The sequence below is a fragment of the Triticum dicoccoides genome, chromosome 6A (genome assembly GCF_002162155.2).
Source record: "Triticum dicoccoides isolate Atlit2015 ecotype Zavitan chromosome 6A, WEW_v2.0, whole genome shotgun sequence".
Lineage (NCBI taxonomy): Eukaryota > Viridiplantae > Streptophyta > Magnoliopsida > Poales > Poaceae > Triticum > Triticum dicoccoides.
Window position 1 is genome coordinate 122,919,555 of NC_041390.1, and position 13,273 is coordinate 122,932,827.

The following is a 13,273-nucleotide window of genomic DNA, read 5'->3' on the forward strand; positions in this document are numbered from 1 at the left end:
GTCATCCATCTTGCACATGCTCTTCCTCTTCACTCCCCTTCCCACACACCTTCATCATCTAGTTCAGACTTGGGTGCGGCCTGTAGCCTGTAGCCTGTAGCCTGTAGGTGTAGTGAAAACACAAGTACTGGCAGAAGAAGTAGAAATCCATTGTCCAACTTGGGAGAAATTGTGAGAATTGAATAGGCTTCTTTAGTTTTCGAACTCAAGAACTGATTCAGACTGTATATCTGAAATAAGATTCCGTTGAGTAAACCGGCATTCCTTGTTTTATATGCAACTGCACCGATAGTTGCCACATTTTTGAGGAATGGTAAATATCCCCCGTCAGAATCTTAACTTGAACATTACAAAACAACATGGTAATATCATTTGTAACTTCTCTAGTCTGAAACAAAGGACAAGCTTAATTACGAATGGTGATACAGCTTCAAAAAAATTTATCCCCGCATTTACTACAATATGTGTTACCAAAAATGTATGTTAATGGCAGACTTCATGCTAATGAAAATGGAAGTGGATAATTGATGCATGCACAAGAGTTCGGTACAACCCCTCTCACTAAATATATCAAGTGTAATATAGATATTTCACAAGTCGTATCCAGTTTTGTATACATGTTCGTTTTTTTTAGCAACTCTATACATGTTTTTTTTAGGACTGTATGCATGTTTGTATGATGGGTCATCCGTCGGATCACATACGCCGTACATTGGCGCAAAATCACTGAATGGGCCAGCCCATTTGCAGGCGTCAAACTAAATTATTAGGAAAAATAAAAGCACAAGGGTGTTTATATGATGGGTCATCTGTCGGATCGCATACGCCATACATTTTGGCGCAAAAATCGCTGAACGCGCCGGCCCATTTTCAGGCGTCGAAAATAAAAGCAGAAGGGTGGGGAGTAAAACTCCCAACCTCTAGATCGGATGCTGTGTAAATAGCCAGTTGAGCTAACAGCTATTGGTGGCTAAGTAGCAGCGGCATAGTTAGAATACTAAGTATAGCGGCAGATATGGGTTTTCCAAAAGCATCAACATTTGTTGAAAAAAAAGGTGAACAAATTTCCTTAAAAAATGTGAATAATGCTTGAACACTGTCAATTTTGAAATTCAAAACAACTTTTAGAATATGATTTGTTTAAGTGAACAAAAAACTGAAAAACGTGTACAAAGTTTTGAAATTCCCAACAATTACAGATTTTTTATATATAATGAACTTTTTGACATACATTGAACATTTTTTAATATTTTGAACATTATTTAAATACACATAGAACATTTTTGTGATATACTCTGAACAATATTTAAATACACATGAACATTTTTTTCATATATGATGAACAATATTTAGATACACACTGAACATTTTTGTGATAAAAAACTATGTTGAAATTTTTTAAATACACATGATCAATTTTAAAAAATAAACTGAAAATTTTCTTAATATGCCATGAACATTTTTATAAATGTATGATAAATTTTTTATTAATACATAGGCAAACTCTTTGTATAAACTAGAAGATGCCCCGCACGTTGCCACGGGAACCGTGTTAAGACAAATGCATTAGTAAGTGCTTAAGAGCAACTAAAACTAATGAAAATACAAAAGATGTTATATGTTTACATTTAAAAAGGAATAAAACATGCAAAGTATGTGACAGAATAAGGTATAAAAAAAGACATTTTGGATTTGACATAATGTGACACCATATTTTAACAAAAATGTGAAGCACAAACTATATATTTTTTGCTTCAAGGGTCCAACACATATAGCGTTCCTGACGACACAAAAATTAAAGCAAAAATTTAAACTGTGACTAACATGCATGAAATTATTTCCCAGAAAAAAAAAGACATGCATGTCTTAATGAAGTGGCATGGTTTGCATGGATAGATTAATGCAAGAAATGTAACCTGTGAATACATGCATGACTTCTAAGGTCACACGATTTTGATCGGATGGCTATAAATAATTAAGGTGCTGTGGAAGCATGCATGTTGAGAGAAATCTAGTAGTAGGCTAGCTATTTAGATATAGTAGATAAACAAAAAGAGAAGAAAAATAGAAAATAAAAACAAAAAATAAAGAAAACGGAAGAAGAAACCATAGGAAAACCAAATCTGAAAAAAGAAAAAGAAAAGGACCAAAAAAAACAAGAAGAAACTAGGAGAGAAACCAAACTCGAAGAAAAAAGATCTCAAAAACAAAATAGAAATAGAAAGAAAAACCCAAATAGAAAACGAAACAAAAAAAACAAAGAAGAAAAGGAAAATGGGCCGGCCCAACTCACTGACCTTGCCGGCTAGGCCTCAATTACTTACCGCCTGCAGGCGGCAAATAGTCAGGCCGTGCAAAATTGAACCGAAACCAAAAAAAAAACGTAACTCTTTTCAGTTTTTGGTTTCAGTTTCAGTATCGAAATTTGGAAACCGTTTGGCATTTAGTTTTTGGCCAGTGCTAGGCGCCGGCGCACCGGCCCAACTTTCGGCCGGTCGCCTAGCACCCGACCGATTTAATTAGATTAGAGTACTGTCAGCCGTTAGATACGTCACCTGTCATCGTCCACACGCTGGTCTTCAGAAGTTCAGGTACCCCCGACAAAAGAGGATAGCGGACCAGATGCAGCCCACACGCATCAACTATTGCGCCGGCTGCAAGTGTCTCCGTCTTCCAGCATCGCCGGCCACCATCTCCGCTGTCGCAACCCTCCGGCAGTCCCGTTCACATTAGCTCTCCATCCCCGCTGGTAGAGATTTCCTACTCGCAGCAAAAAACAAGTCGCTAGTAGCAGCTTTTCCGTCGTCGCCGTTGCAGCCATGGTAGCGCTGTCATCGCCGGCCACACATGCCACCGCGCTCGCCTCGGCTGCCTCCGCTCGCCATGACTGCCACCACAAAAACCTCGAGTACTTGGTTGAAGCAACATGATTTGGCGGTTCCAGCAAATCTTAGTAGTGGTTCCAGCAAAAATCTAAAAGGAACAAAAGACTTTGATAAAGGTTGAAGCAAAAGCATTTACTGGTTCCAGCAAAAAATGACATCGGTTCCAGCAAAAATCAACCTCGGCAGGGAGAACTCCAGTGATTGATTGTAGCAAAAAAAGTTGCTAGTTCCAGCAAAAATATACACTATTTCCAGCAAAATAACTCAGGAAGGAGACTCTCATTTGTTCGATTGTAGCAAACAAAAGAATGATTGTAGCAAAAAGAACAGCTAGTTCCAGCAAAAATATACAATGGTTCCAGCAAAAAAAGTCACCTCACAGCCCACCCGTCCGTCTCCACGACGTGAAGACTTTCTCCGGTTGAGGCAACGGAGGGCAACGGTTCCAGCTCTAGGATGTCCGGTTGCAGCAAAACGGGGCGCCCGTTCAAGCTCGCCACCATCTGGCTCCAGCACCGACGGGCCCCGCGAGTTGCAGCTCCGCCACCAGTGGTTGAAGCTCCGGTAGCAGCTGGCTGTAGCTTGCCCATCAGCGCGGCACCGTCAGATGCGGGAAGGAGTAGCAGTGCAGCAGCTTGAAAGGAGAAGGCCATGGAACCGAGTTATGCGGCGAGGTGGAAGAGAGAGGACAGAGCGTGGGAACACCAGAGTTGTGTGGCCAGGAATGAGCGGTGAAGAGATAAGGAAGGGAAAAGAGAAAGGAAAGAAGCTTTCGGTCGAACAAGAGGGCACGTGGGCCACATGTTCGCTTTCGGTCAAACGAAGCGTACGCGACCGGCCGAGCGTTCCGCCGGCGCACCGCAGGGAAACATTTCCCTTAGTTTTTTGGCTAAAAACCCAAAATGATTTTGTTAAACCAAATTAACTGAAACTGAGAAAAAGTAAAATTATGCTCGCACTGTCAGGCTGACGGAGCACATTTTAAAATATTGTTTGGGCGCCAAGATTTTATAGCCATCCCTTCATTGCAATTCTCGTCAATTTGGCGAGGTGGTACTAAACTAAAAAAATTTGGTTGTCTAGTTTAGTATCCCGGTGGTTCCACCAGGTGAGCATGGGTCTCCAACTACATGGCTCTTGTTGTTCCACTAGGTATTGTCCGTAATCAGCCATTGGCGTCACTCATTGTAATTAGTGACACGTGCATGGTTTAGTACCATTATTTAGTTTTTTGTTTTTTTGTCCGGTTATTCTTTTGTTTACTAATTTTTCTCTTTCTTTTTTCCTTTCTATTTCCTTTTTTACTTAAGTTCGCAATGTATTTTTAAATCATAAACTTTTCTAATTCGTGAAAATTTTCTTAAATTCTTGAACTTTGTTTTCAAATCTTTGATTTTTTTAAAATCCGTTAATTATTTTAAAACTTTTATGATTTTTTCAAAACCCGCAATTTTTATTTCAAATGCAAGAGCATTATTTTCAGAATTGATGAACTTATTTTTCAAATCTGCGCTGTTGGGACGGCCCATCAGGCGCCCGACGGGAGCAATGTCGTCGCCTAGTTGGCCAAGTCCTATGCGTTTTCTTTTCTACCTTTCCCCTTTTCTTCTCTTTTTAATTAATTGATATTTCTCTCTTTTACTTATTATTTTCTTTTAGAAATATGCTCAATTATTATTTTAATTTTCCTTTAAATATTTATTAAATGATTTAAAAATCATTTCTATTTTTAATTTTATCCCTTTGTATTTATTAGTTATGTTCAAAACTTAAAATAACAGTTTTAAATACCTACTGAAATTATGGTTTTAAATATATATTTTTTCAAACCTGACATGGATGCCCACCATGGGCATGCCCGCTTACTGGCAAAACATGGCATCATTTCAAGAATATCCACAAAAACAACATGTTCAACATAGGGTGATCGGGTAGGCAAGAAGCCTCTGTCTGAGCATGTTGTTTCCCCACATCTGTTAAATGACCCCGGTATTTTCATTGGCTTGTATCACCAATTCAAGGGACCATGCCAAGTGTTTTGGGTTTCTACAAATTTTGCATTTTCTGGAGTTTTTTCGGCCAAAAAAGACTGATAAATGGACGGGTGTGTCACAACTTGCATATGGTGTCAAAAATCGTTCAAACCTAGCATGGATGCCTATCGTGGGCATTCCCACCTACTTGAATTTTTGTGGGTGAATTCAAGAATGTCCAAAAATAGAGCATGTTGAACGGAGTGTGCTCGGATAGGCCAGAAGACTCTGTCTAAGTGCATGTTGTTTCTTGATATCCTCGTAATGGCCACCATTTTTTCCATGACCTTGTATGACCAATTCAAGGAACCATGCCAGGTTGTTTGGGTTTTCGATAAATTTTGCATTTTCGTGAGTTTTCTCGGTGACAAAAGCCTGATAAATGGTCGGACATGACACAACGAGAAAATAGTGTCGGAAATCGTTCAAACCTGACATGGACACCAACCATAGGCATGCCCACCTGCTTGCAAAAGTTAGGTCACACCTGAGATTTCCGAAAAAACACCATCTTCAACAGAGAGCATCCGGGTAGGTCAAAAAGGTCCATTTTAAATTTGTTAGTGTTATTCAAAGAATGTCTGTGTTCAAACTTTTGTTCGCTCTTTCTAAAATGTTCGTGTTTTGACATTCTGAGCAATTTTTAAAGAGACAAACATTTTTTTGAAGTTTCTGTATAATTTTTAAAAATTTGAATATTTGTTTCTTTGAACAAAATTTGAAAAGCATTTAGTTCAGATAAAAAAAGGAGAAAAAGAAACAAGAAACAAAAACGAACAGAAAAAGGGAAAAAAATAGTGAGAAAAAACCAGTTCACTACGTTAAACAGGTCATTGAGGGATACTAGTATTTTTAGTCCACTTTTCCCAGTTAGACACTGAAGCTTATTCACTTCTGTGGCTAGCAGGGTTTGAGCCCTCGCACTGCCATTCCTTTTCCGATGAATTTGTCGTGTTTCCGCGTGACAATGGGTTGGCCTAGTTAGACGACGTCATGTGCGTGGTGCTGTCTATTTGACACAATTCTTCGAACGCACGAGCAAATCCTATGCGACGCTCTCTGTGTCGTAATGTCGACCGCACGCACAGGGCGAATCCCACGACGCGGGAAATGGGCAGGCCCACTCCACCACCGCGAGGAACCGGTTTCAGTTGTTTATCTACTATTGTTTTTTGGATTTTATATGTGTTTTTCCTTTTTCTGTTTCTTTTCCATTTTTTCGTTTCTTCAAGTCTATTTTTCGTTTTTAAAGAATGTTCACATTTCCGAAAAAATATTCAAGAAATTTTAAAAATGTTCTCGCTTTAAAGAAAATAAAAATTACGTAATTGTTTTTTTAAGTTGTTGATAAATTCAATAAACTTTCATCTCTTTCAAAACTTGTTCCAATTTTCAAATGTTTCTCAAAAACAAAAAAGGTTCACCCTTTTTTAAATTTGTGCAGAATTTTAAAAAATGCTTCAATTTTCAAATTTTGTTCATGAATTAATAAATGTTTGTGTATTTTAAAAATTGTTCAAAAATTTCAAAAATGTTTGTGCTTTGGAAAACATATTCTCGTGTTCGAAAGAATCTTCATGCTTTCACGAAATTTTCTGTTTTTTTTCTATTTTTCAATAATTTTTGAAAATTTGAACAATATTCGGAATTATTTTTTTATTCACGTTTTGAAAAATTGTTCCCATTTTTACAGAAAACATTAATGTTCCAAAAAGTGTTCGTGTTTTCAAAAACAAATATTTGGAATTTTCCAAAAGTGTTCACACTGCAAGAATTGTTCATGGATTTCAAAAATTGTTACAATTTCTTTTTCAGAAAATTTCATTTTTTGGAATTTTATAAATTATTTGCGTCTCTAAAAATATTCTGAATTAAAAAATTGTTCATAAATTTCAAGAAAAATTTCGAAATTTGTAAAAAAATCTAATCTCAATGCCGCAGTGTTGTTAAGACTTTCGTGTTTATTACTCCCTTCATTTCAAAATAGATGACTCAATTTTGTATTAACTTTAATACAAAGTTGAGTCATCTATTTTAGAACGGAGGGAGTAGTAATGAACAAAAGGCATCATTCCTATTCCTATTGGTTCGCGGTGGTTGGTTGGGATGATGAGGTCGTGAGATGGACCCTACCGCATGCCCACTTATTTGGTATTTCTATGCGGTGACTTAAAGAACAAATAAATCCCTTGCCTTGGTGGGGTTGGCCCACTTGGGGCTGATACGTCTCCAACGTATCTATAATTTTTGATTGCTCCATGCTATATTATCTATTGTTTTGGATGTATGAGCTTTATTATACACTTTTATATTATTTTTGGAACTAACCTATTAACCCAGAGCTCAGTGCCAGTTTCTGTTTTTTTCTTGTTTTAGAGTATCACAGAAAAGGAAAATCAAACGGAGTCCAATTGACCTGAAACTTCACGAAACTTATTTTTGGAAGGAAAGCAACACGGGAGACTTGGAGTCCACGTAAGGGAAGCAACGGGGAAGCCACGAGGCAGGGGGCGCGCCCTCTGTCGTGGTTCTAAGCCTGACAGTAATGTAGGGGGGGGGGTAGGTATGGAGAGGCAAGATCTTAGCTATGGAGAAGTTGTAAGCACACGAGGTTTACGAGTTCAGGCCCTTCTCGGAGGAAGTAATAGCCCTACGTCTCGAAGTCCGGAGGCGGTCGACTGGATTATGTGTGTATGAATTACAGGGGTGCGAACCCTTTACACTAAGGAGGGGGTGGCTTATATAGAGTTCGCCAGACCCCTCCGGCCCTCAGTTATGCAGGGTTTCAAATACATTAAGGTCGGGGGTTACTGGTAACGCCCCTAATAAAGTGCTATGATGACCATAAAAGCTACTTAATGACCGACCGTTAGCGTGCAGAGTGACTTTAGGTCTCCTGACCGTCGAGTGGTTGGGTCTTGGTCGAGTGGTCGCTTCTTGGTCGAGTGTCTTCGAGTCTGTCGAGTGGAATACCTCCAAGTCGATTGGAAGGTGATTTCTCCTAGAGATGTCCTTGGGTAGGGCGGTTAGGACAGGTCCATGACCCTACCCTAGGTACATAGCTTCATCATTAGCCCCCGAATGGATCGAGGTTTGAGTGGGGAAGGAGTTGAGAACTTCTCCGACTCGTTTTTCATGCCATGAGCATATCTTGTTTCGGATCAACGGACCTGAGTGATGACAGCAACTTCCTTTTCAGTCGCCTTGATCCATTCTTAGTTTTTTGTCGAGTGAGTTTCCTTACTCGAAGGGCTCCGAGTGACGATATGGAGGAGATCTTCGGTCTCAAAAGTTGTTCTGCTGCCCGCAGATTTCGCGGGATCTAAATTTTGGGAAGCATGCGGGATGGGGGAGGCCGTCGTAATCGGATGGGATAGAACGGAGCCGCCTCGATCCCTGCACCACCTTTTTCGCCACGTATCGCGCGCGCGATTGTTACGGGATATGACAGGGCCGCCCGGGCCTACCAATCAGCCACTCGGAAGCGGCCTCATATAAGGCGCCGGACCGGTGTCTCTTCGAACGGTGCATCCCCATTATCTCTTCTCCTCTTCGCACTCGCTCGCCGCGCTCGCTCTCGCCCCAGCTCCATCGCTCCGTACGCGTCTCGCCGGCGACGATGGGGAAGGAGAAGACGGCGGCTCTGGAGTGGGCAAAGAAGGCGACGGCAAAGGCGAAGGAGAAAGCGACCAGTCGAGGCGGATCTTCCTCGTGAACCGGCCTGCCGAAGGGCTGGATCTAGGGTGACTGGATCCGCTCGACGATCACCCAAGAAGACCTCGACGACCTAGTCAAAGGAGGGTTGATCCCCCATGAATCGGCGCGCCTTCCGGGGAAGGAATCCGAGCCGCAGCCTCGGGAGGGTGAGCGTGTCCTCCTCGCCACCCACGTCGACCGTGGATTTTCCTTGCCTCCTCACCCCTTCTTTCGGGGATTTCTGAACTTCTTTGGGGCACAACTCCACCACTTCACTCCCAACACAATCGTTTATCTCGCTGCCTTTATTTCTTTGTGTGAGAATTTCCTGGGTTGTCGGCCTCACTGGGGTTTGTTCAAGCACATTTTCACTTGTCGCTCTCAGACGGTGAAAAAGGCCAACCCGAGTGACGAGAGGACTCAAGTGATTCAGATGTGTGGAGGTCTTGGTGTTCAGATGAGAGGGAAAAGTTCCTTTCTGGCCATGATTCTCCCCGACTCGGTTCGCAGGTGGCAGTCGACCTAGTTCTACTACAAGGACCAGTCGACGCCAGGGCAGTCGACTGGCCTCCCTCCTTTTACCATGGACCGAGTGAGGAAACCTTCTTCTTTGAAGGTGCTCCCGGAGGAGAAGGCGCAGGTGAGGGCGCTGGTCGAGCGAGTGGTCCAGCTGATCCGTGACGGAGTCACTGGTATGGATCTCTTGGAGGTCTTCCTTCAGCGGCGCATCCAGCCTCTTCAAGCCCGAGACCATCCGGTGTGGATGTATTCGGGTCTTGACGACTCCACTCGGATTCACCCGGAGGAGGTTGATGACGACACACTGGAGAAGTGGCTGTTGGGCATGACCGGAAACAAGGACAACCCCAGGGGAGCCAGGAGAGTTCCTCCATTCGACCAGTCCCATGTACCAGAGAAGGTCCAATTCCGAGCTTTTTATTGTAATCTGAATTCACTCGGGTAGCTGTTTATACCGCGTCGACTGACTTTACTCTTCATGCTTTCTTTCAGGCCCTTATCGAAATGTATTCAATGCCCAACGGAGAGCAAGAGCAGGACCCGGAAGGAGAAGAGAGCGGCGGCGACAGTGGCGAATGGGAGTATAACGGTGGAGGGGACGAAGAGAGCGACGATCCAAGTGACGAAGAAGAAGTCGAGTCGCCTCCTCGCAGGGAGAGGCGGTCCACACTTGACCAAGAACGACCGAGCGCCCATGAAAAGGCTATTGCTCAAACTGGTCAGTCTTCAAAGCGTCCTCGAACCTCTTCGCCAACTCCGACCGAAAAAGCGCCAAAGCATCCCAAAGTCGCAGAGCCGAAGCTTCGGAAGGCGTTGCCGAAAATTAAGATTGACATCCCCGTCGCTTCTGCGTGAGTGTCTCCTTTTATCTTCACTCGACGCCCCGTGTTGTTTGTTTTTCTTGTTTTTAACCGGACGAACTTTGGGACTGTCAGTGTTGCTACTTCCGGGACCTCAGCTTACAGGGACTACGATGAGGTGATGGAGGATGCGGTCACTTCTAATCTGGGTATGATTTCTGCCATACTGTCTTTATTTTGGTTGATTCAACTGCAATGTGTACCATTGGGTGATGTGACTTTGCCGATTGAACTTTGAACAGCTCCTAACATTATTGACCTCCCTGATGATGATGATGAAGAGCCCGAGAGGCCTTTGACGAGGAAAAATAGGCGAGCTCCTGCGGGCGAGGTGCCACACTCGACGCCGAGGGCGGAGCCAGTCATTCAGGATGCTGGCGACGCCAATCGGGGTTCCGTTATCTTTGTCGTGCCATTGTCGAGTGCCTTTCCTTCCTCGTCGACTACTCGGGCCCTTGTCGACCCGCCTTCAGTTTTTGTGACCCATCATGTCCCAGAGGACGAGGTGAATGCTGCTAGGGAAGCCATACGCCAGGCGGGCATTATGATGGAGAAGATGAAGACGGTGCGGGACGCCAGCCAAGCCGCCTATGATGACAGCTCGGCTCTCCAGAGCAACGTTCAGGTTAGTTGGTCGCCGCTTGTTCTGTTAGGATATGCTATCTGAAGACTCTTTCCGAAAATCTTTGCATCTGTACACCCACTGGGTGCGTCGATTGAATTCTTGAACTAGTGGGGGCACGCTGAGTGCACCCACTGGGTGTAGTCCCCGAGACTACGGTGGACTGCTGGCAGTCGACTGTAGTCTTTGTATTTTGTACTGGTAGTTTGTTTCTTCCACTTGATCCGGTCGAGTGGGATCAGAACCGGTGGGGGCACGCAAAGTGCACCCACTGGGTGTAGTCCCCGAGACCGCGGTCGACTGCTGGCAGTCGACTGTGGTCTGAGTTCTACTTTCTCTCCCCTTTTTTTGCACTCGACTCCGGCGGGCCGGTCGAGTGGGATCAGAACCGGTGGGGGCACGCAAAGTGCACCCACTGGGTGTAGTCCCCGAGACCGGGGTCGACTGCTGGCAGTCGACTGTGGTCTGAGTTCTACTTTCTCTCCCCTTTTTTTGCACTCGACTCCGGCGGGCCGGTCGAGTGGGATCAAAACCGGTGGGGGCACGCAAAGTGCACCCACTGGGTGTAGTCCCCGAGACTATGGTGGACTGCGGGCAGTCGACCGTAGTCTTAGTACTTATTGTCTTTGTCGTTTTTCGCTATGAAATAACTTCTCCCCTTTGATTTCAGAAATCTTGTGATCTTGGAGCTCGCTTTGCTGACTTGGAGAAGCAGCAGATTCAACTGAACCTTGACTTGGAGCTGGCCAGGACAGAGCTGCAAAAGGTCAGAGACGGTGCTACTGGTAAGACGAGTTTGTCGATTGGTCAGTTTTAGGCTTGAGTACCCATCTGCTGTTTCTGAATCAATCATCATTTCTTTGCAGAAAAACTGAGAGAAGCTCTGGCGAAGAAGGATCAGGATTTGGCTGCTGCTCGCAAGGAGGCTGACGACAGGACCGCTCTGGCTGAACAGAAACTGGCTTCGGTCGGCCAGTTGGAAGAAGAGAATACTAAGCTGAAATCTGCTCTGAACGAGGCCAACAAGGAGTGCACACGCTGGAAGAAGGAGAACCTCAACCTGGGCGAGAAGATGGAAGGCATCGCTCGCAGGAGGGACGATCTGGAAAGCTATCTGAGGAGCCTTGCCAAGAAGTTGTTCATCAAGCTTGAAGGTGCACATTTAGTTCCGACTGATGTTTTTTTTGTGTCGACTCAGCGTATGAAAATTGACTTATTCTTGGATCGTGAATGCAGAGTTGTGCCAGAACTTTGAGGAGGAGACTGGGCGGATTGAGCCAGGTTTGGACCCCATCAATTCTCCCGTGAAAGATGAGACTGCCATGAATCTGCTCCGACTGGAATCCCGCATCGACGGTGTTGTGGACTACTTGGCTCGACTAAAGGTCGCCATGTCCCGGATCGACCCTGCACTTTGGCCAGAGGCCACGCCCCAGAATGATCTTGAGTCTCTGATGACTCGGCTGGATGAGATCCCCGACTGAGTGCAGGAGTGGAAGAAATCTTCTGCCCGGTGTGGTGCTGATGTGGCCCTGTCTTTGGTTCGTGTCCATTGCAAGGAGGTGCGACAAGAGAAGCTGGCAGCAATCAAGGTCACCAACACCCATAAGCATGACTTCCGATCTTTTATGGAGACTTTCATCGCTGCAGCCACTCGAATCATCGACGACGTCAACCTAGACGAGTTCGTCGAGCCTGCTAGTCCTCCTCCCGTGGAGTGAACAAACTCTTATTCCCCACCTTAAATTTGCCTCGGAATGCCGAGTGGTTTTTGTAACCGTTAAACTATTTCGGGCTGAATGCCCGAGTACTTCGATCTGTGGTCCGGAACCTTTAGGATTTATCTGAACTTGGTTTGCCGTTGAATATCTTCATGAATCTCCTGCTGAGTGAACCCGTTCTTCATTCGAGACAACTTTTGTATTCGTAGCGCAGCCCCAAAGGAGAGGGAAGCAGTCAACCCGTGCCTTGTCGCCCTTGCGGGTCGGCGACAGAGTGCACATCGTATTTGTGGTGAAGCTCTCAAGGGGAAAGCGGCGGTCGACCCACACCTTGTTACTGCAGAGCGGTACGGAGCACACATTGTATTTGTGGCGAAGCTCTCCAGGGGAAAAGCGGCGGTCGACCCACACCTTGTTACTGCAGAGTCGGACGGAGCGCACATTGTATTTGTGGCGAAGCTCCCCAGGAGAAGGTGGCAGTCGACCCGCACCTCGTTACTGCAGAGCGGGATGAAGAGCACATTGTATTTGTGGCGAAGCTCCCCAGGAGAAGGTGGAAGTCGACCTGCCCCTCGTCGTCCTTGAGGATTGATATGTGTTTCGTGCTTAGGCGAGTACTGGACTGCAGCTAAGCTCCCGAGTGGGAGGATTGCTCTCCACTCGGTAGGATTTTTTCAAACTTAGGCGGGTGTCGGACTGCAGCTAAGTCCCCGAGTGGGAAAACTTAGGCGAGTACTGGACTGCAGCTAAGCCCCCAAGTGGGAGGATTGCTCTCCACTCGGTAGGATTTTTACAAACTTAGGCGAGTGTCGGACTGCAGCTAAGTCCCCGAGTGGGAAAACTTAGGCGAGTACTGGACTGCAGCTAAGCCCCCAAGTGGGAGGATTGCTCTCCACTCGGTAGGATTTTTACAAACTTAGGCGAGTGCCGGACTGCA